The following is a 19,023-nucleotide window of genomic DNA, read 5'->3' as shown; positions in this document are numbered from 1 at the left end:
TGAGAGTAGAACATTCTCTTTTCGGTTGATCGTATTCATGAACTATGTTGTCTCTGCGTTTGAATTAAATCGAAATCTCACTACTCGCATTTTAAAACGAATGAAACGTACCTACTAATTAACGGTTAAATATTTCGTAGTAATTAGTTTAAACTTCTTGAATTTACAATGCACAATTATGTATTAACACAATTTGTTAATACTATTATAACTTCCCATAAATCAAAATATTGCCTAACAAAGAATAACAATCACTTCAATAGTCACAAAATTGATGACACGAAGGTAAACATTATCGAAAAATATACAGTATAACATAGAACCTTCGCCTTTTTTTAATTCGGTTTATCAGTTTAGGACTGCAAAAGTAGATGCATGATTTGTACACAAAAAATATACAGACAGAAAGTCGTTTACTTATAGTCCTTTTAGAATAGAATAGAAAATATGTATTGCCAGAAAAAGATAATTACAAAAGAAAATACAAAAATGTTACATATAGGTGTATATAAGAAGTGTGTCATATTAGGCAAAAGGCTACACAGCGCTGGTTTTAACCAGTTCCTTTTATGATTAAAATGAACTATTATAATTTTAAACTTTCGCACTGTTTACATATATTTTAAATACACAATTGAGACTTAACGCGATGAAAAACCACGTCGTGGTCATGACAGGACTGAAGTGAGCGACGAAGACGCCACTCAATTAAGTTCACGACGTGGTGCAATCCAGATCGAAACGTCGGCAATAAAGAAGTAGGCATGTAGGTACTATTTATATACCTGCAAAGTTTTTAGCAGCGTTAAGTCCCGACTAGGTATTTAAAAATAAACTTATCGTAACGCCTTTTATTAAAATCCTCTAATACATTTAGGCTGTATGCTACTTTAATAGTTCGGACTCAAATACATAATTTACATTATATCAAATTGTCGGCTAAAACTCTTCACTAATTAGTGTATTACATACTATATTTATACTTATAAAATCGTTTGTCCTATCTGAGAATCAACGCACAGCTAAAGTTACTAAGACTAGAAAACACGACACCATATAAGGAAAGACACAAGTAATAACTAGTAAAAAATGTAAGAAATTTATTTAGAATATATCAACATTAAATAAACCACACTAGGAAGTGACAGATCTATAACCGTATCAAACGGAAAATTATTGTATTGATGAAATTAAACAACTGCCCTCAGTCTTTTTTTTTATTATTCATATAAACCGCGCTTTTTCTTGTTTACTTTTACTGTAAGCTTCAAAAAGTATCCTATAATAGTAATATTCTAATAATGTATTGAGCAAAAAGAGGACAAGAGATGTGCTATTAATTACTTTTTTCTTAATTCATTAACCAATAGTTTAATATGTGTTACTTCCATGGACTGCTCAAAAAGTGGATTCGTTTTTTGTATTTTCATCTCATTCTAACATAATTGATAATTTCATAATCATAATAAGCAATACACTATATGGATTTTAGCTATCCATTTATTCTATTTCAAATTTACTTGGTTCAATTATACAGTATCAAGTGACGTACCCATTATTGTTTCTTTATCTTGCTTTTACTAATTAAGTTTATGCACTTTTATGTATTAATTAGTTATTTATTTTGTTTGTGTTTTTTTTTTTTTTTTTTTTTTTTTATACAACTTAGAATGGCAAACAAGCTGACGGCCCACCTGATGGAAAGTGGTAACCGTCGCCTATAGACATGAGCAGTACCATGGACATAACAGTTGTGTACATATTATTAATCTTTATAATTTGTATCATTCTTTTAAAAGGGTTTTTATTCATCATTCATTTATGATTCTATTTTTTATTGTTTCCCAGACACACGGCTACTTTAGCCTATGGACGCCTGCAATATTAGAAGAATCACGTGCACGTTACCGACCTTAATACACTCTTTTTTTTAAGAACCCCATGCTGTAGTCTCTAGGGAAAACCTCGGCAGTAAGCTCATTCCATACCCATTATTGTACAAAAGAGAAGGGTAATGTATTTCCAGTGTATCAGATATGTATGTGTTTAGGCCATTGCTGCAACATAGAGCCATGGCGAATTTTAATATATAAAGATAGAAATATTTAAATTTGTGTTTAATTCTACACTTACGGTAATTAGAAAAAAATATTATAACAATAAACAAAAATGAACAGAAAAAAGAAGTACTAAAATTTAAACATATAGGGTGTTGTTAAATCCATTTTGTTGGATGTCACTTTTGGTGAATATGGTATAGCTACACTTTTCCATTTTAAACTTTGCATAGGTTGGGAGGGTTGTTACAAATCTAGTAGAATTTGTCTTTCGTTTGAGTAAATAAGAACTGTTGTTCGTTTCTTGCAAACCCTGGCTGATTTAGCTCATATTAGGACAGGAAGCCTCACCACGCCAACGTGCGGTTGCTATTCTATCTGAAAAAATCTTCATATCCTTATATTACTTATGTATGGTATTTTTAGAGTAAGCAGCAATTACTATTAAATAACTATGTAACACCTATTTACGATTTCGTAATATAGAATTTGTACTATATACCTGTTTCACTAGTCTTACTTATTCAATCTTATTCCTTAAATGTAAGCAAATAAGGTAATTTTTTGGCAAACAAACATATGACGGGTGTTACTCTAAAAAATTTCTCGCATCGGCCCTCGATTCGACCCTCCTCCGCATGATATTGACATACGTAGTGCTTTAGATGAAATATTAAATAAACTGAAGCGGAGGCACTCAGTCCTGTCTTCAGGGGAAGGTATTTGAACACGTTTAATACTTCTTAACATATAACATCAATCAATCGGTAACTAAGTCAACGAAAAAGGTATTTCGTTAGTAGAAAATAATCGCTAGAATGTTGTTTAATTGTATTAAATAATTAGTACGTTGTCTATTTTTATTATTAAAATACAAAAAAAAAACATATCTCATGCCGAGGCAAATAATATACATATTTAAAATTTCAATAAAATTGGTTAAGCGATTTTGGAGATCAGTGTAAACGAATATCATCATTATTATATCACGTGTTAATAGTCCATTGCTAAACATAGACTTTTCCCATAGACTCCCATAAAAAACGATCCCAAGCCACCTGCATACACTGACTCTCTAATGCATTTTCGTCAGTCCATTAAGTGAGCATCGTTCAATACTGAATTAGCTTGTACGGTGTCGCCTTTCAAGAATTTTTATTCACCATGAGTTGTTGGTTCTTTATGCTGTGTTATCAGCTCATTGCCACATCAGCTTGCTCACAGTTCACAGACAATGCCCGAAGGTTACTTCGGGCATTGTCTGTGAACTTCCAGCAGCAGTATTTCCGAACCGATACGATATTATAGCCTTATCATATATGTATAATTTATATCTAATTTTAGTGAGAGTTCTTCAACGTAATATTCATCATCATCATATCAGCCATTAATTGCCTATTGCTGAACATAGGTCTTCCTATAAAAGAGGGTTTAGCTAGTAGTTACCACAACAAGCGGGTTGTCAATCGCAGTTAGACTTTGGTTTTAAGAAGAACGTTGTTGTCCATCTCTCGATCATGAAGTTTTCTTAGTCGCCTCTTACGACACCCAGGGAGAAGGAAGGAGGTGGCCCATTCTATGCCGGGACCACATGGCATTAGTAAAGCAGTTTAATATCAATAAGGATTAATGACAATGTAAGGACCTTCACCCTTTTTTTAACAATAGAAATACTATAGGTATGGTTTACATTTGGTTACGTAACATATTCACAATATAAAAAAAATCAAATTAAAAACTTGTTTATTTTGAATGTAACTTAAATAGAGCGATAGAATTTAAAAATACAAATACCTACCTAATATCTGGAAATTTGCAACAATGATGCCAGCCTTTATTTTTCACATCGAACAGATTAGCTCCGTCCGACATTTTAAATCAATCGATTTTCGATTCAACGCCATTAATTTAATTTTAAACTATTTCCGTTGTGCTGAAAATTGCTTTAACTAGTACCCGTTCGAGCTGAGAAAAAACATATTAAGTAAATAGCTTTTCCGTGTTTATGTTCGAACCATTTTTTCAAGTGAACGTTTAACAACTATATTTTTTTTGTTGGTTTTTAATTTTTATGGTTTTTATCTGTGTTTTAAATTTATAAAGGATTAGGAAACTTGTTTTAAAATATTAGCAGGTTGATAACATCAGTCTTTATCTGTCCACTGCTAAACATAACCCCCTTGTGGAGTTGTGCCCGTAGTTGCCACGCTTGGCAGTCGGATTGGCAACAGCAGTCAGGTTTTAGAGATGGTATAAGAGGGGCGCTGATTCCCATCCTTAGCGTACCTTTAGTCGGGTCTTACAACACCCACTGGAAAGGAAGGAGTGGTCTATTCTATCCTGGAACTACACGTCCAATTAGTAGGTTAGTATGATTTAATATAAATATTATAATAATTGTACCATCTTAGTAATATTTGAAATATGAAGGTATGTTTATCATTCAATTACATTTAAATGGCTGAAAATTTAAATGACACTAGTAGGCTATAAACTAACATATATGATACTTTTTATATTGATTTTTAAAGACTAAAGCCCCGAGAAACTTTTACTCATAACGCTATAAAGGTGTAGGCTGAGATTTGGCCTTTTTTTGACAATTTTAGTTTGGGTGTAATTTTTTACCTTGGGACCGCAGTCAAGTATTGTCTAAGTGAGAAACATCATCATCATTATCATCATCATATCAACCTTTAACTGTCCACTGCTGAATGTAAGCGTTCCCCTTGGGGGTTTTCCCAGTAGTTGCCTCGCTTTGCAGGCGGGAAGCAGGTCAATTAGACCTGCTTCTATCCTTCTGTTCATTATGACGAATTTCACAAGAATTAACCACGATAGTTAGATAGATAGATACTCTTTACGGTTTCCTTCTAAAGATTACATTAGTAAATTTATTATAGATACACACAATTACAAGAAAAATTACACGTAGAAAAATAGGAAAATAGTTTCCAGCGGCGTGTAGAGATCTACCTGAAAGGGAATACTGCTAGCAGTAAGGCTATGAGACCAGATTACTAATAACCCCTATCCCCCATATATCAGTATTTGCTTGCAATTATTTAAGATTTTAAAATAAATAAAAAATAAGAAAATGGGGATGATGAAAATACATTCTGAAACATATCAGCACTGGCGCTATCTGGTGGGTAAAGCTATCTATCAAATTCGTATTGTTGCTTTTTTTTAAATATATTCAAAATAATATTTTATTCATAATACGAGTACAAAAGCCACCTAAATGTTATTGTGAAATTATTTCTTTAGCTCCAGTTAAGTGTCAATACCAGAGCATTCAGCCATTAATAAAGAAGGTTTTTATTTGTTAATCGCCCAATATAGCTGGTTTTCATAAAAGACTAAAATAATATTATGATTTAACTGCATTAAAGCTGGCTATCTACTGTTCCTAAATTATTTCTAATTACTGTATTTTTTAACAATTTCTAAAGACGACTTTGAGCAGGAAGGGGTTCTCGATTCGCTTGAAGGGGTATGAAGGTAATATTTTTAAGGAGCAAATCTACTTCTAGTCACGATTACGTATTCTAAATTTAAATATACATATTAATACTTAAACTGTGATACAATAGTTCATTTTATTACATTTAAAATAAGAACAGTAAAAATACTAATCAATATGAATATCATCCTAAAAGTCACTGCATTTTTATGCAACTTAGAATGAAAAACAAGTTTACGACTTACTTGATAGAAAATGGTAATTATATATTAGATATTTATGGCACAATATATATTACAAAATACGTCGTGAGGTACATGATACCACTCATGCTTCACCATTCCTTAAGACTATTACGCCTCCTGACCCTGTAATGTCACTGAAATATCCCACCCTTTGAATGGAATACAGCCATACTACAGTTACTTCATGTCAGAAACACGAGTGGAGCAGAGTTACTGATGCAGCGAGTTTTGTACAAAACGTCTCATTGCAAATTTTTGCAATACAATTCAACTTATCATAAATGTTAATTGCGAAAAAGTACAAAATAGTATTATTATTAAGTAAATATCACCTTTATTAAGTGCATTTGAGCTTTTATGCTATGTGTAGGTATGTTGTTAAAATGACTGTGATAAATAAATAATGTCTGGTCTTAACTATGCATTTTCTCGTTTCAAATTCTAACACACAGAATTTAATATTATGTACTTAGGATGTGTTGAATGAATAATTTATAAACCCTTAACTTACTAAAATACATTAGTATAATTTTAATGGTTTAATTTCAGGAACCTCCGTGGCGTTGTGAACAGAATGGCTAGTTTACTTAAATGAGGACCTGATTTTGAATCTTTTTAATAAAAAAAATAGTTTATAATGATAGAAAATATTTAAATGGATTATAATGATTTCACTTTTTTTTTTAACAAATACAAATATAGTTAGTCCGCCTGTGTAGCTTTTGTTATTTTCTAATATCTATATTATAAATGAATGAACAAAAGCATATAAATAAATAAATTATATATTTTTTTGCAATAAACAAGAGACTGTAATCGTGAACGCACCAAAAAACGACGAAGTATTTTGTACATATCTAACATTTTAAATGTTAGGTATTTGGAGCAGTCTTTTGCGTCGCAAAAAGAAAAAAAGACACCATTAATCTTTAAAAATTAATAAGAAACTAACACGGTAGTAAATCCTATCGAAAGTAAGCAACCAAATAAGAAGCAAAGAATTGTCAAAATCATAACTGATGACGTAATCATTCACATATTTATCTTTACGTTATATTTGTATATTCTATCTTTTTCATCTGAATAAGTGACGGTCCTCCACCATGTATTTCTATAGACATTTTCTCCCATGCATAACCAAAGCATAGAACCAACTCCCAGCACCAGTATTTTCGAACAGATATGATATTAAAATCTTCAAGAGCATACTTCTTAAAAGGCCGGCAACACGCTTGCAATTTTTTTAATATTGCAGGTGTTTATAGACGGCGGTAATCACTTACCATTAGGAAAGTCGCATGCTCATTTGTGCCTTACGTTATTAAAAAATACATAAACTTAAAAGAATAAAAGTAAATTGAGAATTTCATCGTTTGGAAGATCGTTTAAAACAGTCTATAGCTTCTCCATTGCACCATACGGAACAAAACGTTGCGATCAAGAAGTTTAAAATCCCTTTGTGGAAACATCAATCTTGCTTTACATTCCGTTTAGGGTACATTCGCTTGTATTTATCTTATTTGGGACAATGACAAGTGGTTTGTTAGACCCAATGCAATTTAAGGGACAATAGCCCTTTATATATTACACCTCTTAGTTAATTTATAGTATTTTGCGATAAACTGGCATAACTGGCCTCTAAGATAAAGGCGACTAAAATATTACTACTTTCATAGAAATTAAATATTAAAAAAATAAATGTAAATTTGAAAAAGTTACATAGATATATTTAAAACATTTTTGTGTTTTACTATTTCACAGATAAATTGTTTAATTTAGTATAACATGAAAATAATTTAATCATAAATTTGTGTTCAAAAACAAGTAAATATTTGCTACGCAGAAAATACATTTACTTTATTTGTGAAGAAAGGGATGAATACGATAAAATCAAAACTAGACTCTTATTTTATTTCTATTTCAATAATTCTTACACAAAATCTTATCCATTAAACATATTTCATACTTTTAAATACTTGCCTAAATATTCGCATTGCTCAATAGTTGAGGGACAGTTTAAGACGATTTGAGACTTATGATCATATAAGTATTGCTAAATAAACTAATAATATCATACATTTATCTTTTTGCATTTATTCTCAAAACTACGTATTCTAAATCACGTATTCTAAAAAAATACTCTGTAACGTTTCACTGAGCAATGTAAGATCTAAAAAACATCAGCTCACAAAAGAATGTATCTTTTGTGAGCTGATTTTTTTAAAAATTTATTTAAGTTTAGAAGACTAAAACTGCTTTTATGTTTTTATGTTTTTAAATCTCTAAAATTCGATTTCTGTACGAAGATTCAATGATGATGGCCAATTTTAAATCGTTTATCACCGTCCTTCTTCCATATTAGTTTCATATTTATTTTGTGTCAATTAATGTTTTTACGTGAACAAAACCGTTATATCATAAGCTGTAATTTAATTATTAACTAGGCATTTTCAGGTAAGTTATAAAATCATTGCTTGGTACCTAGTGTTAACCATACGGTACTCTAACTGCGAATGATAAGAAATACTGCGGATCTGGTAATCTGGTAAAGTGGTGGTCAATCTTCGACTGTTGTATACACATACTAATGATAATGGAATTAAACAAAATAATTGTAATCAAATATCGTTAGTCTTTTTTTTAAGTTGGCTAAAAAGAACCAACGAAACAAACTAATGACCTCGAGTATAAGTTCAAATTATCAGCAAATTATTGGGTTGGTTTGTATAAATTATGGAACAGAGGCAGTTACGCCGATCGGCTAATCTATTTAACCTTGCCATAATGTCGAAATAGGGTAGTGTTTTACTTCAAGCGTGAATTCGAAAAAATATTCATCATCTAGAGATATAAACAACAATTCTAGATGATGGGGACAAAGGTTCCCTTTAAGTCAGAGTACCCATACAGACTATTCTTGTCAAAATTCAATTCTGTTTTAGAATTTTTTTCATGAAACTTAAAATGACCAACTAGTTGGCAGCCTTATGAATGGAACAGAGGTACTCAAGCCACAGAAGTACAAGAGTCGACTGCAACTTTTGTACAAAATCTCTATAGTATAATGTGTCAGTTTTAAAAACATAGTTTACACTGTAAACTATGTTTATATATATTGTAAACATTATAACTTAACAAGATAACTGATATTAGTTAGCTAATAGGATAAACATAGTTAGAGACAAGATTGCGCTATTTAGTTTATCCAGGACTATTTATTTTTCTAGTAATTATACTATATTAACATTAATTATATCATATTAATATTATTTCATATAGAGAAATCTCCTATCAATATACGTTTCACATTGAAAATATATTTGATGAAATCACTCTCACAGAAAATCTAGCAAAGGTTATATTCATACTATATTAAAGGTTAAATACATTCCGCTTGCGATAAGACCCCACAACTGTTACTTACCCTAGCTCACGCATTTTATAAATAAAAAATACTGGAAAACTTATATGCCTATTCGTTATTTGGAACATAAACTTTAAAACTATTTGACTAATATAAAAATATAATGATTTATTCTTGATTTATAGAACTCACAGAAAAGGGATATCGTAGAAATTTTTGAGAATTCTTAAGAGAATTCTAAAACAAAACTGTAGAATTAAAATACTTTTTTAACTACTAATGCACTATGATAGTTGTTATCATATAGGTATGTATATATAATAGATACGTGAACAGTATCTACCTTGTATGTGTATTTTTCGAAAATTAAACGAAGAATATCTAACTGGATTCTTTTTTAATCTATGAAACTTATGTCCTAAATTGTTTATGCGACTAACATAACTAAAATTTCAGATGTATTGAATCCTTCCTCTTTTTTGAAATCACTTATTTTTTTTTAAGTATCCACTCGTATGTTTCGTACAGTGTTCGTTAATTATTCGATGAATCGAAGAATTTTGATAATTCTTCATGGAATCGATTGGGATTATAATAATTATATCTATTTGTTGAAATATCTATTCCTATTTGGACATACGATTCTATATTCCAAATATAAGTTTTCATACATCTAATCTTTATATTATCTGTAGTGTATTAGTTCTTTTCTTACATTTTAATATAAGGATATATATAGCTAAATTTATATTTCCTGCTATAATTAATATTAATTTAGTCTTATATTAATCACACTTGATAAAGAAATCCTTTTTTTGCAAAAGTCTGTTTATTAAATTACAGTCTCTAGTTACAGTCTACATTACTCAGAATTTCTCAGAAACTATCTATATTTAGAAAAAAAAAAGCAATATATGTTTCTGAGACTTTTTTCGACTCCAAGATTGAATTTTTATGATCTACTCAATCCGAAAATTTTATACGCATACAATTCGTTGGTTATTTGCTTTTTTCATGTTTCAAACAATTTCGACAGCAAAGTTAATATTGTATAAAGATGTTATTTCAATATTAAAGTATATGTACCTATTGCTACAGCCTTGAATTCAAACTTTAAAGGTGAAGTTTATTACCTTTAGTCAGATCAAGAATTTAAAAATATTACCGTCTCGCCTTTGTTTTACGGTTAAGGGAATTCCGAGTTATGACTGACTTTGTTGAAAGTATGAAAATTGTGTCTGCAGTCGGGTTAATTATGAATGTATCTTAGAATAAGTATTTTTTATTGTTATTTGCACAGTCTGAAACTTGAGATAGCACTTTTAAATTTAAAATTACATCAAAAAGAAATAAGGCTATTTCGCTTCCTCAGATTTAGATATGTAAGCCTAGCTGTATCTCGCAATTCTGTATGAATCAATACATAGTGTCCTATGTGTTATGATATAACCCACTTTGCCCTCCTTTATATGTTCTACCGCTTGTAAAAAACCCTGTCCTTTTGTATCTTGAGGAATTAGTATTGAGGTATTAATCTCTACTAATATTATAGAGAGAAAAGATTTAGTTTTTTACATATTTGTTTGTTTGTAATAGATAAACTCAAAACTTACTCAACCGATTTTAAAAACTTTCACCTACAGACAGCTTCAATATTAGCGAGTATGTAAAATACTAATTTACCTTTCTGTCTATTGTAGCTATCTACCCGTTAGAAACTAAGGCGCATTGTTAATCGCGTAAAAACAACCAACACAGTGAACTTGAAAAAATACTGTGACGCCCTTGGCACTTCTCACGCATATTCGTTTCTGTGTACCACAAGTACATATGCAAACTATGCTTATGTTAGTAAACTTGTTGTGAAGGCCAGTCAAGAGTACATAATTTAAGTGACTTCATTATTTCTTAATTTTATATTAGCTTTTTTTGGGTACTAAAATTTGAAAGATGTACTCTATTATTAGTATTTTGTACGGGGTCGCCACTCAAGAACCTTTCTTCCCCATCGGTTATCGGAGCTATGTGACCAGTCCCTTGCCACTTTAGCTTGCTGTGGCGAATCCGTACGAGCAACAAACGCAGTGTAGGTCGACACCCTACTAGATGGAGTGAGGATCTCAAATATATTGCAAGAAGACAGTTTATGGAGAAGATAGGTTAAGGCTGAGATGATGATGATGATGATCAGGATTTTGTAGCATAAAATTCTTAATCAACTTCGAGGATAATTCATTTATAGTACATACTATAATAAGTGGACAATAATTTATTTTTTTAAAACGATTCCATAATTATCCCAATTATTCAGCGTTCCACCAATTTCAATTTTACTTAATCCATGCTCTGTTTTACTCAACATAAGTATTAATATAATTAAATTTATAGAATTCGTTTATTAAAAGGGCTGTAAAGTCAACAAAGTCACCCTTTAAAATGAAAATAATATTTTGTTTGTTTCTGCGAAAACGTGAAATGAAAAAAGTTATTAAGATGACTTTCTAACTATTATTATATTTTGACGCTGTTGGTAAAAATATTTATTTAATAATTGAAGAAAGTTATTTCAATTAAGTTAAATAATCAATGAAGACACAGAATATGGAGGCATAACATACCATAACATAGTCTTCAGCAAGAATAACGCAAGGGGAATCGTCGTATTAGTATTTCCTCTACTAGGATGTTTTGCCAGTAGTTGCTATGCTTGGCAGGTCGGTGTCCACAGTTAGATTTTGGTAATGTTTTAGAGGAATACTGCTGTCCAGTCCATGACCATTAAGTTCTATTAGTTTCCTGGCAGGTCAGTTAGCCCATCGTGACAAATTCAATGATAAATTAGTCACGATAGTTTCCAAGGACCGTGTGGAGTTCGACCTGATAGGGTATTTCGATGGCAATGGGGACTAACATCCCCATTACTAAAAATCTTTTCCCCCTATCACACGGGATTAGGGGTAGTAACCGACATTATATAATATGTGCGGTTACTGCACCATGGACATATTATATAATATCCATGGTGCGGTTACTGTCTATAAGCGACGGTTTCTACTCTCCACCAGATGGGGTATTATAAAAAAAATTACTACAATGAGACTGTAAAGTCATCTGCTTGAGTATTTATTTTTATTTTCCTTTATCTTTGTATTTTTATGTCTATTGCTAAACGGACATGCTTTCATGATTTTATATTAGTTTAAAAGTTGAGGTATGGCAGTTAAATTAAATAACTGAGCATAGATATATGAACCCTTATAACCTCCAGCATATTTGTATTTTAAAGTTGAATTAAAAAGTAATAAAAAGAAAATATTTCAGTAATGTAGTAAAAATGTTTTGTTAAAATAACAATAGCTCCGTTTATGTTTCGAGCCTTTTGCAACCGACTTAATTTGTCCCTTGTCTTGAGGGTTTCATTAATGCATTCGGGAAATAAAACGGAGGCCAACCCATACCCATGTAATCACATTAGCCGAGGAAACAGTAGGTGGGTAACTTACCTACGTTGGGATACCTCTTTTCGGAGTTTTATTCATCAGTCCATGTGAACGTGTGAAGCATTTTAAATACTTTTCTTTTTTTATTTGATTTATTACCATGGATGTCACAGAATATGCCGTGACGTCCATGCTATCCCTCATTTTCCATCGTAGCTATTTAGAGCATGTATATATGCATGCGTGTGTGAGTGTGTGCATGCGTGTATGCATGTGTGCGTGCGTTCGTGCGTGAATGCGTGCGTGCATGCGTGCGAACGTGCGTGCGTTCGTGCCTGCGTTCGCGCGTGCGTGTGTAAGAAAGGAAGATAAATAAAGAGAAAGATAGAAATATTTAGGCTTTATTTATTCAATGAAATGTAACAATAAATATTTTATTTTTCAAAAAATACAAATACAAGTATTTTTTTAAATGAGATTATTATTTATTAGTTTCTTACCCGATACTTCGTACGCGTGGTTTCCGAAGTAGGGAAATTAATAAAATAGACCGCTCCTATATGGCGTATCAAGATAAAACATACATCAAATTTTATGTTAGACCTTCTAGAACACAACTGGTTCAGTAGTTTTTGTATGATACCAGAACAAATATAGAGACAAAATTTCTAAAAAAAAAATGTTTTTGTATATACCAATTTTATTAAGACGCCTTATGTGTATTTTTTTATTATCTCATGTACAGATATATTCTTGTTAAATTTTTTATATATTAGTACAGTAGAAGTGCATTCAATTTAATGTAATAGTTTTTACGTGATTCTGGAACAAAATTTCAAAAAAGTTTTGTTTTGGCATTTATTGGTCTTATTAAGAACCCTCATATTATTTTTCCTTAAATATATCCTATGTAAAAACATTGTCTAGTTATAATTGTATTATATTAGAAAGATAAGATTTCAAAATAAATTACATGCCAAAGGTTGCATGTATAATGTACAAAAAAATTAATTCACTCACAAACGCGTTCGAATACCCACGCTGAGGCTTGTCGAAGTTAAAGAAATTGATCTTTATGTTGTAAGCAATTAGGTCGAGCATTAGACTAAATTGACCTACTTTTTCACCATTCAAGGTCGATAGTAAACGATTTAAAAGGTTTATTACGAATGTTTTAGGTGAAATTGCTTACAGTATACAATCGATATTACATATATTGAAATAATATGTCATTAAATGAATCTATATTCGTAGTAATTAATAACATAAATGGTATGTTTGTATAATAAATTTCATTCCAATTTCTCCAACAGTTAAGACGTTATTCTATTAAATAATGACCAATTACAATTTCTGATGTTCATAATTATAACAGGTTTTAGTCCTATTAGTATTATAATAATTTTGTTGTGATTTTTGTCTGTTTTTTTTTTTGTCTAGTTTGTTATTTTTTTGCCAATAAAAATATACCTATTTAATAATGTAAGTCCTAGTCATGTTACTAAACAAATAGATTATGTGTCACACGAAACGAAAGGAATGACACAATCGTGACAAAATTAATATTAGTAAATTAAATTTACAGATTTTATTTTAAAACGAATATCGTAACTATGAAATAAGAGACGGTTTGTAAATAAATACATTACGTTTAAAATATTAAAATATTGCATATTAAATTGTCATAAATATGGTATACAATTTTTAACTAATGCTTGAGTCATCACCATCATCAGCCATTAACTATCCACTGTTGCCTGGCAGGAGTAACCGTAATTAGGTTTTGATGATGCTTGGAGAGGGATGCTGCCCACCTCTCGATCATTTATATATATATATATATATATATATAGTATTATATAACAAATAAATAATTATTTTCAAAAATAATTATTAAAATCAGTTCAGAAACGTTAATATAATTTCATAAATATATAATAAAATTACACAATAAATAATTTCATAGTATACAGACAAAAATATAATTTATACAGGTAATTCATCTAGAATTAGGAACCTTTTAAAACTCATATAAAATGTGAAATTATAGTCTACTCCAGTAAAACTATTCCACGAAACAATTTCACAAAATATCCATATCATTAAAAAATATTAAATTATGGGCTAATATATGAGGTATTATGTCTATACCCGTCTATAGAAATTGACTCTAATAATACATTAATTATTTATACGATTAACAATCCAATTGACTGTAGTAAGAAATTAAATATGTAGCTGGCAGCTTTGCCATTGGTTTGTTTCTATATTCTTTTTAATTTTTTTTTTTATATTTGACATCGATTTGACTTTTTGTTGGTTCAAAAAATTATTCTACTTTATAGTTCCTTTAATCACAAACCATAATTTTATAAAAACAAAACTTTTAAAATATTAATTACATTCTCGAAAAACTCCTTACTAATATTATAAATGTGAAAACGACTTGTTTGTTGCCTAGCTTTAATTTATTTAGTATACATGTACTGTATAGGTGGAGAACGATAGAGGTTACTTTTTATTTCGGTCAGCAAATATACAATTATACGGACGAAGTCGCGAGTAATAGCTTGTATAGAATAATTTAACGGTTTTATACGTTTCGTATATAATATTATTATAAAGCAGTAATTTATTTTCAATCTACAAGTTATTATGATAAAAGCCTTGTATGAATAATCTCAATAAAAAAATGATTAAGAGGAATTTACGTTATAAAACAGCGGTAGTTATTTCATAATGTAATTTAATATCTTTATTTTCATAAAGAAGGGATATTGAAACTAATTTCATAAGCCCCGATTGTGTAGAATACAAAAACGTTTGAAAATATAAATAATATTAAAATACAGGTATGAAAATTATATTCCAGCAATTATATTAGAAGTGAACAGAAATATTCAGGTATTATAAGATTTATGTATGAATAACAACAAATTAAAGATATAGATGTAGAACGATGGATAAAATTAATATCATTTATGCCACTATTTTCACAATATAAATTAGACTTTAAGTGAATATGAACAGGTTACTAAATTCTAAATTAATTTTTTTTTTATAAAACTTAGAATGGCAAACAAGCTGACGGACCTGATAGAAAGCGATAACCGCTGCCTATATGTATGAGCAGTACCATGTACATAACAGAGTATACTGTTTATGGTACCCCCTTCCTATGCGTTGCCATTCCTGAGGACTCAGGTGTTATTCCTCTGTATTCTGTAAATTCACGCCATATCCTACCCTTCAAACCGAAACACAGTTATGCAAACACAACTGCTTTACGGTTGAAACCCGAATGGGATAGAGGTACCCAAGCAAACGACTTTTGTACAGTCTCCCTCTGGTAAGAAGGTAAGGTTTAATCCGCAAAACAAAAAAACACCCTCTTCAATTGCGATAAAATTAGTTATTTTCATTTTAAAAACCAAACTAGTGCGCCTTGATAAAATTTCTATGTTACAAAGAGTATATTCTTACAGAATAAAAAATAAATCATGAAAATATTATTAATGACGGAGTTATAAGGTAAAAAAATTAAAATCGAATTAAAATCCTGCACCTTTTTTGAAGTCATTTGAAAAGCAGCATTTTTCATTTCATTGAGATTTTGAGAGTTTAAGACAACTAATTTATTTTTATATGGCTGTTAAGTAATTGTTACGAGACACTCATATGTTTTTTTTACTATTATGCATATATTAGCACGACATATAACCAAATCGTACCAAGTGAACACAAAGACAATATGGACAATGAATAAGACAACTATTCATTGCTCAGTATATACTGAGCCTCCGTCATAAGGGAATTCTGCCAATAGTTGCCATGCTTGGCTGACGAGTTAGTAATCGCATTAAGGCTTTGGTGATGTTAGGTGGGATACTGCTGTCCATCCCCGACAATTAAGTTCCTTTAGTCGCCTCTTAGGTCACTCACGTGAAAGGAAGGAGTGGCCCATTCTATACCGGGACCATACAGCAAAAGCATAATAGATTACATAAAATTGCATTAAAATATAATGCAAAAGGAATTAATTAACAAAAAGTAAGCAATAAAGTACTTCGCGACTTTTATTACGTCTGCGTAGGCTTTACTGCAAGCTTTCTGTTTATACAGCAACAGATCGAAAGAAAACGATAAAAGTGGAAATTCTACAAAACATTCTCAAAGTACTACAACTTCATAACTTAACATTTACTACGTCTATAACTTCATTAAAGATCCGTTATAAGTATTCGAAATATCTAACCAACCCTGAAAGCACCTAGATCCGTCTTTTTTCTACATTCCCTGTCCTTACAGCGCATACTTTATTTCTATTTGCTCGTACCGCGAGGTAAGCGGGAAGAGGGGTTGGGGGGTTAAGGACACGCGCGTTGGCGTCGCCCCAGCCAGTTGAGGCTGCGTCGAGTGCGAGGACGCCTGTTACCGTCACAAGTGGCCAAAAAAGAACTGGTGTACCCTATAGTGTTAGTGACGTGAATTAGTGCCCGTCCGCAACGCACATGCGTGCACACGGATGACCTATAGTGAACAAAATTTTTTGTGACTTGTGATTTTGTGTACCGTGCGACCAAGTGGGATCGTGCCAAGTTCGTGATATATTACTGCGCTGCAATACCAACAATTGCTGCCGGTAAGTGGTGGTGTTTTTTTCCTGATAAAATTAGCATAGTAACAGGGTTGGTCTGTGTTCCGATTTGTTGAACTTTGGTCGCGTGTTACAGATTGCAGCCGAAAGCGGCTGTAGCGCACCTCAATTAGTGCCACTACCTACGAATGTTTATATGTTGTCTAATTAGTGTTTTTTTTATTTTATTTTATATTATAATTTGTTGCTAATTATAATTATCTTCTCACGTTAAGTATGTATAAGTAAAATTATTATAGATAAAACTCATCAAAATGCGAACATAGTAATTTTCAAAGAAACTCATTTTCATGAATTAAAACATACTAAATTATTTTAATAATTTAGTGTCAGTTAATAATTATTGATATTACATTTATTATATACATATATCTCATTTATTTATTATTTAAGCAATTGATGCAGAGGGTTTACGAGAGTACGTAGACCCTCTACGTCAGAAGCATAGAACCCCAGCTATTTACGGAAATGTATAGAGAATAGATAAGTGGGTGCTTTAAAAGCCATTAGAATATTAAATTCGAAACTAACGTCTGAACTATTAAGTAGTTTAATTAATTAATAATTAAGAGAGAAGATTAATAAAGAAGTAATTGACAAATTTTGAGGTCCACATCCACTATAATTGCAGTTTTTAAAAAAAAATATTTTTAATTAGTTTTATATTACATTAAGCTAATTAATTTTGTTTAGAGTTTTTAACAATTAATTATTTTATAAAAATAGTAATTTTTATAAAAAATGCCGTTGCTCGGTTTAATTATTTCAATCAATCTTTAAAACTACAGAGATTATTTCTCAATCAGAAATAAAAGCACATTACTAATTTTGGGCTCTTCAAAAAATAGATTAAAATATTTATATATAGAAATACAAGCCATTAGTCATAGACAATATAATACTATACTTAGTTAAACAATACTTCCCAGAACAAACTATAAATACCGTATTCGAATTTTCATATTCGAGACCTATACTGAATTAATTGTACCTACCTATAGAGACATGTTTCATTAACGCTGAAGATAATTACTAGGTACTGTTGGTATACGCCAAAACTCATTCATGGATTGAAATTCTCAAAACTATATTGTAATTTACGTGATAATGATCAATCGTTCACTTGACGTTTTCAATTGTAGTCATTAAATACCCACGCAATTGCGGCCTCGTTTCATTTCCATTAATATAAACATGTGATATTATTCTCAATCTTTATATTAAATTTGTATTTGATTATTAATCATTCTGGCGTGATAACTGTCTGACCTAAAATGAGGATTAATTTGAAACTGAGATCATAATCTATCAGTCTATTTGTCGAGTTTATCTGTGTCACTATACAAACACAGGGATCTCTAAAACCATTTAGACACATTTAGAAACATTTGGACAATACCAGAGGGAGACTTTGTACAAAAGTCGATTGCTTGGGTACCTCTGTCCTATTCGTGTTTCAACCGTGAAGCAGCTGTGTTTGCATGGCTGTGTTTCGGTTTGAAGGGTGGGATATGGCGTGAATTTACTGAGTACAGAGGAATAACACCTGAGTCCTCAGGAATGGCAACGCATGGGGTGTATCATGGGCGAAACAATATATTCTGTTATGTCCATGGTACTGCTCATGTCTATAGGCGATCGGATACCACTTTCCATCAGGTAGATCGTCAGCTTGTTTGCCATTCTAAGTTGTATAAAAAAAAATACTTTTTGTCATTCTATATATATAGTTTTAAAATGAAAGAAAACTGCCAAAATTTTGAACAATGTTGCCTACATGAATAGTATTGAGTC

The 19,023-nt window shown here is 30.9% G+C and overlaps 1 protein-coding gene across 4 annotated transcripts in view; it reads left to right on the top strand.

Annotated features, from left to right (window-relative positions):
• Positions 1-19,023, top strand: part of LOC113523354 (tyrosine-protein phosphatase Lar-like) — a 270,586-nt gene that overhangs the window by 144,985 nt on the left and 106,578 nt on the right. For 2 of the 4 annotated variants that reach the window (XM_052895615.1, XM_052895614.1), the window contains exon 1: positions 16,962-17,214. The exons of 1 other annotated variant lie outside the window; for it this stretch is intronic. The gene's annotated coding sequence lies outside the window, so the exon portion shown is untranslated. Of the gene's footprint in view, positions 1-16,961; positions 17,215-19,023 lie in introns of those variants that run through there. One more of the 4 variants, XM_052895613.1, reaches the window with a different exon arrangement.

Source organism: Galleria mellonella, unplaced genomic scaffold (assembly GCF_026898425.1).
Source record: "Galleria mellonella isolate WM207_F2 unplaced genomic scaffold, CSIRO_AGI_GalMel_v1 utg300, whole genome shotgun sequence".
NCBI lineage: Eukaryota > Metazoa > Arthropoda > Insecta > Lepidoptera > Pyralidae > Galleria > Galleria mellonella.
Note: the sequence above shows the minus strand (reverse complement) of the source record. Positions and strands in the feature narration are given on the sequence as shown.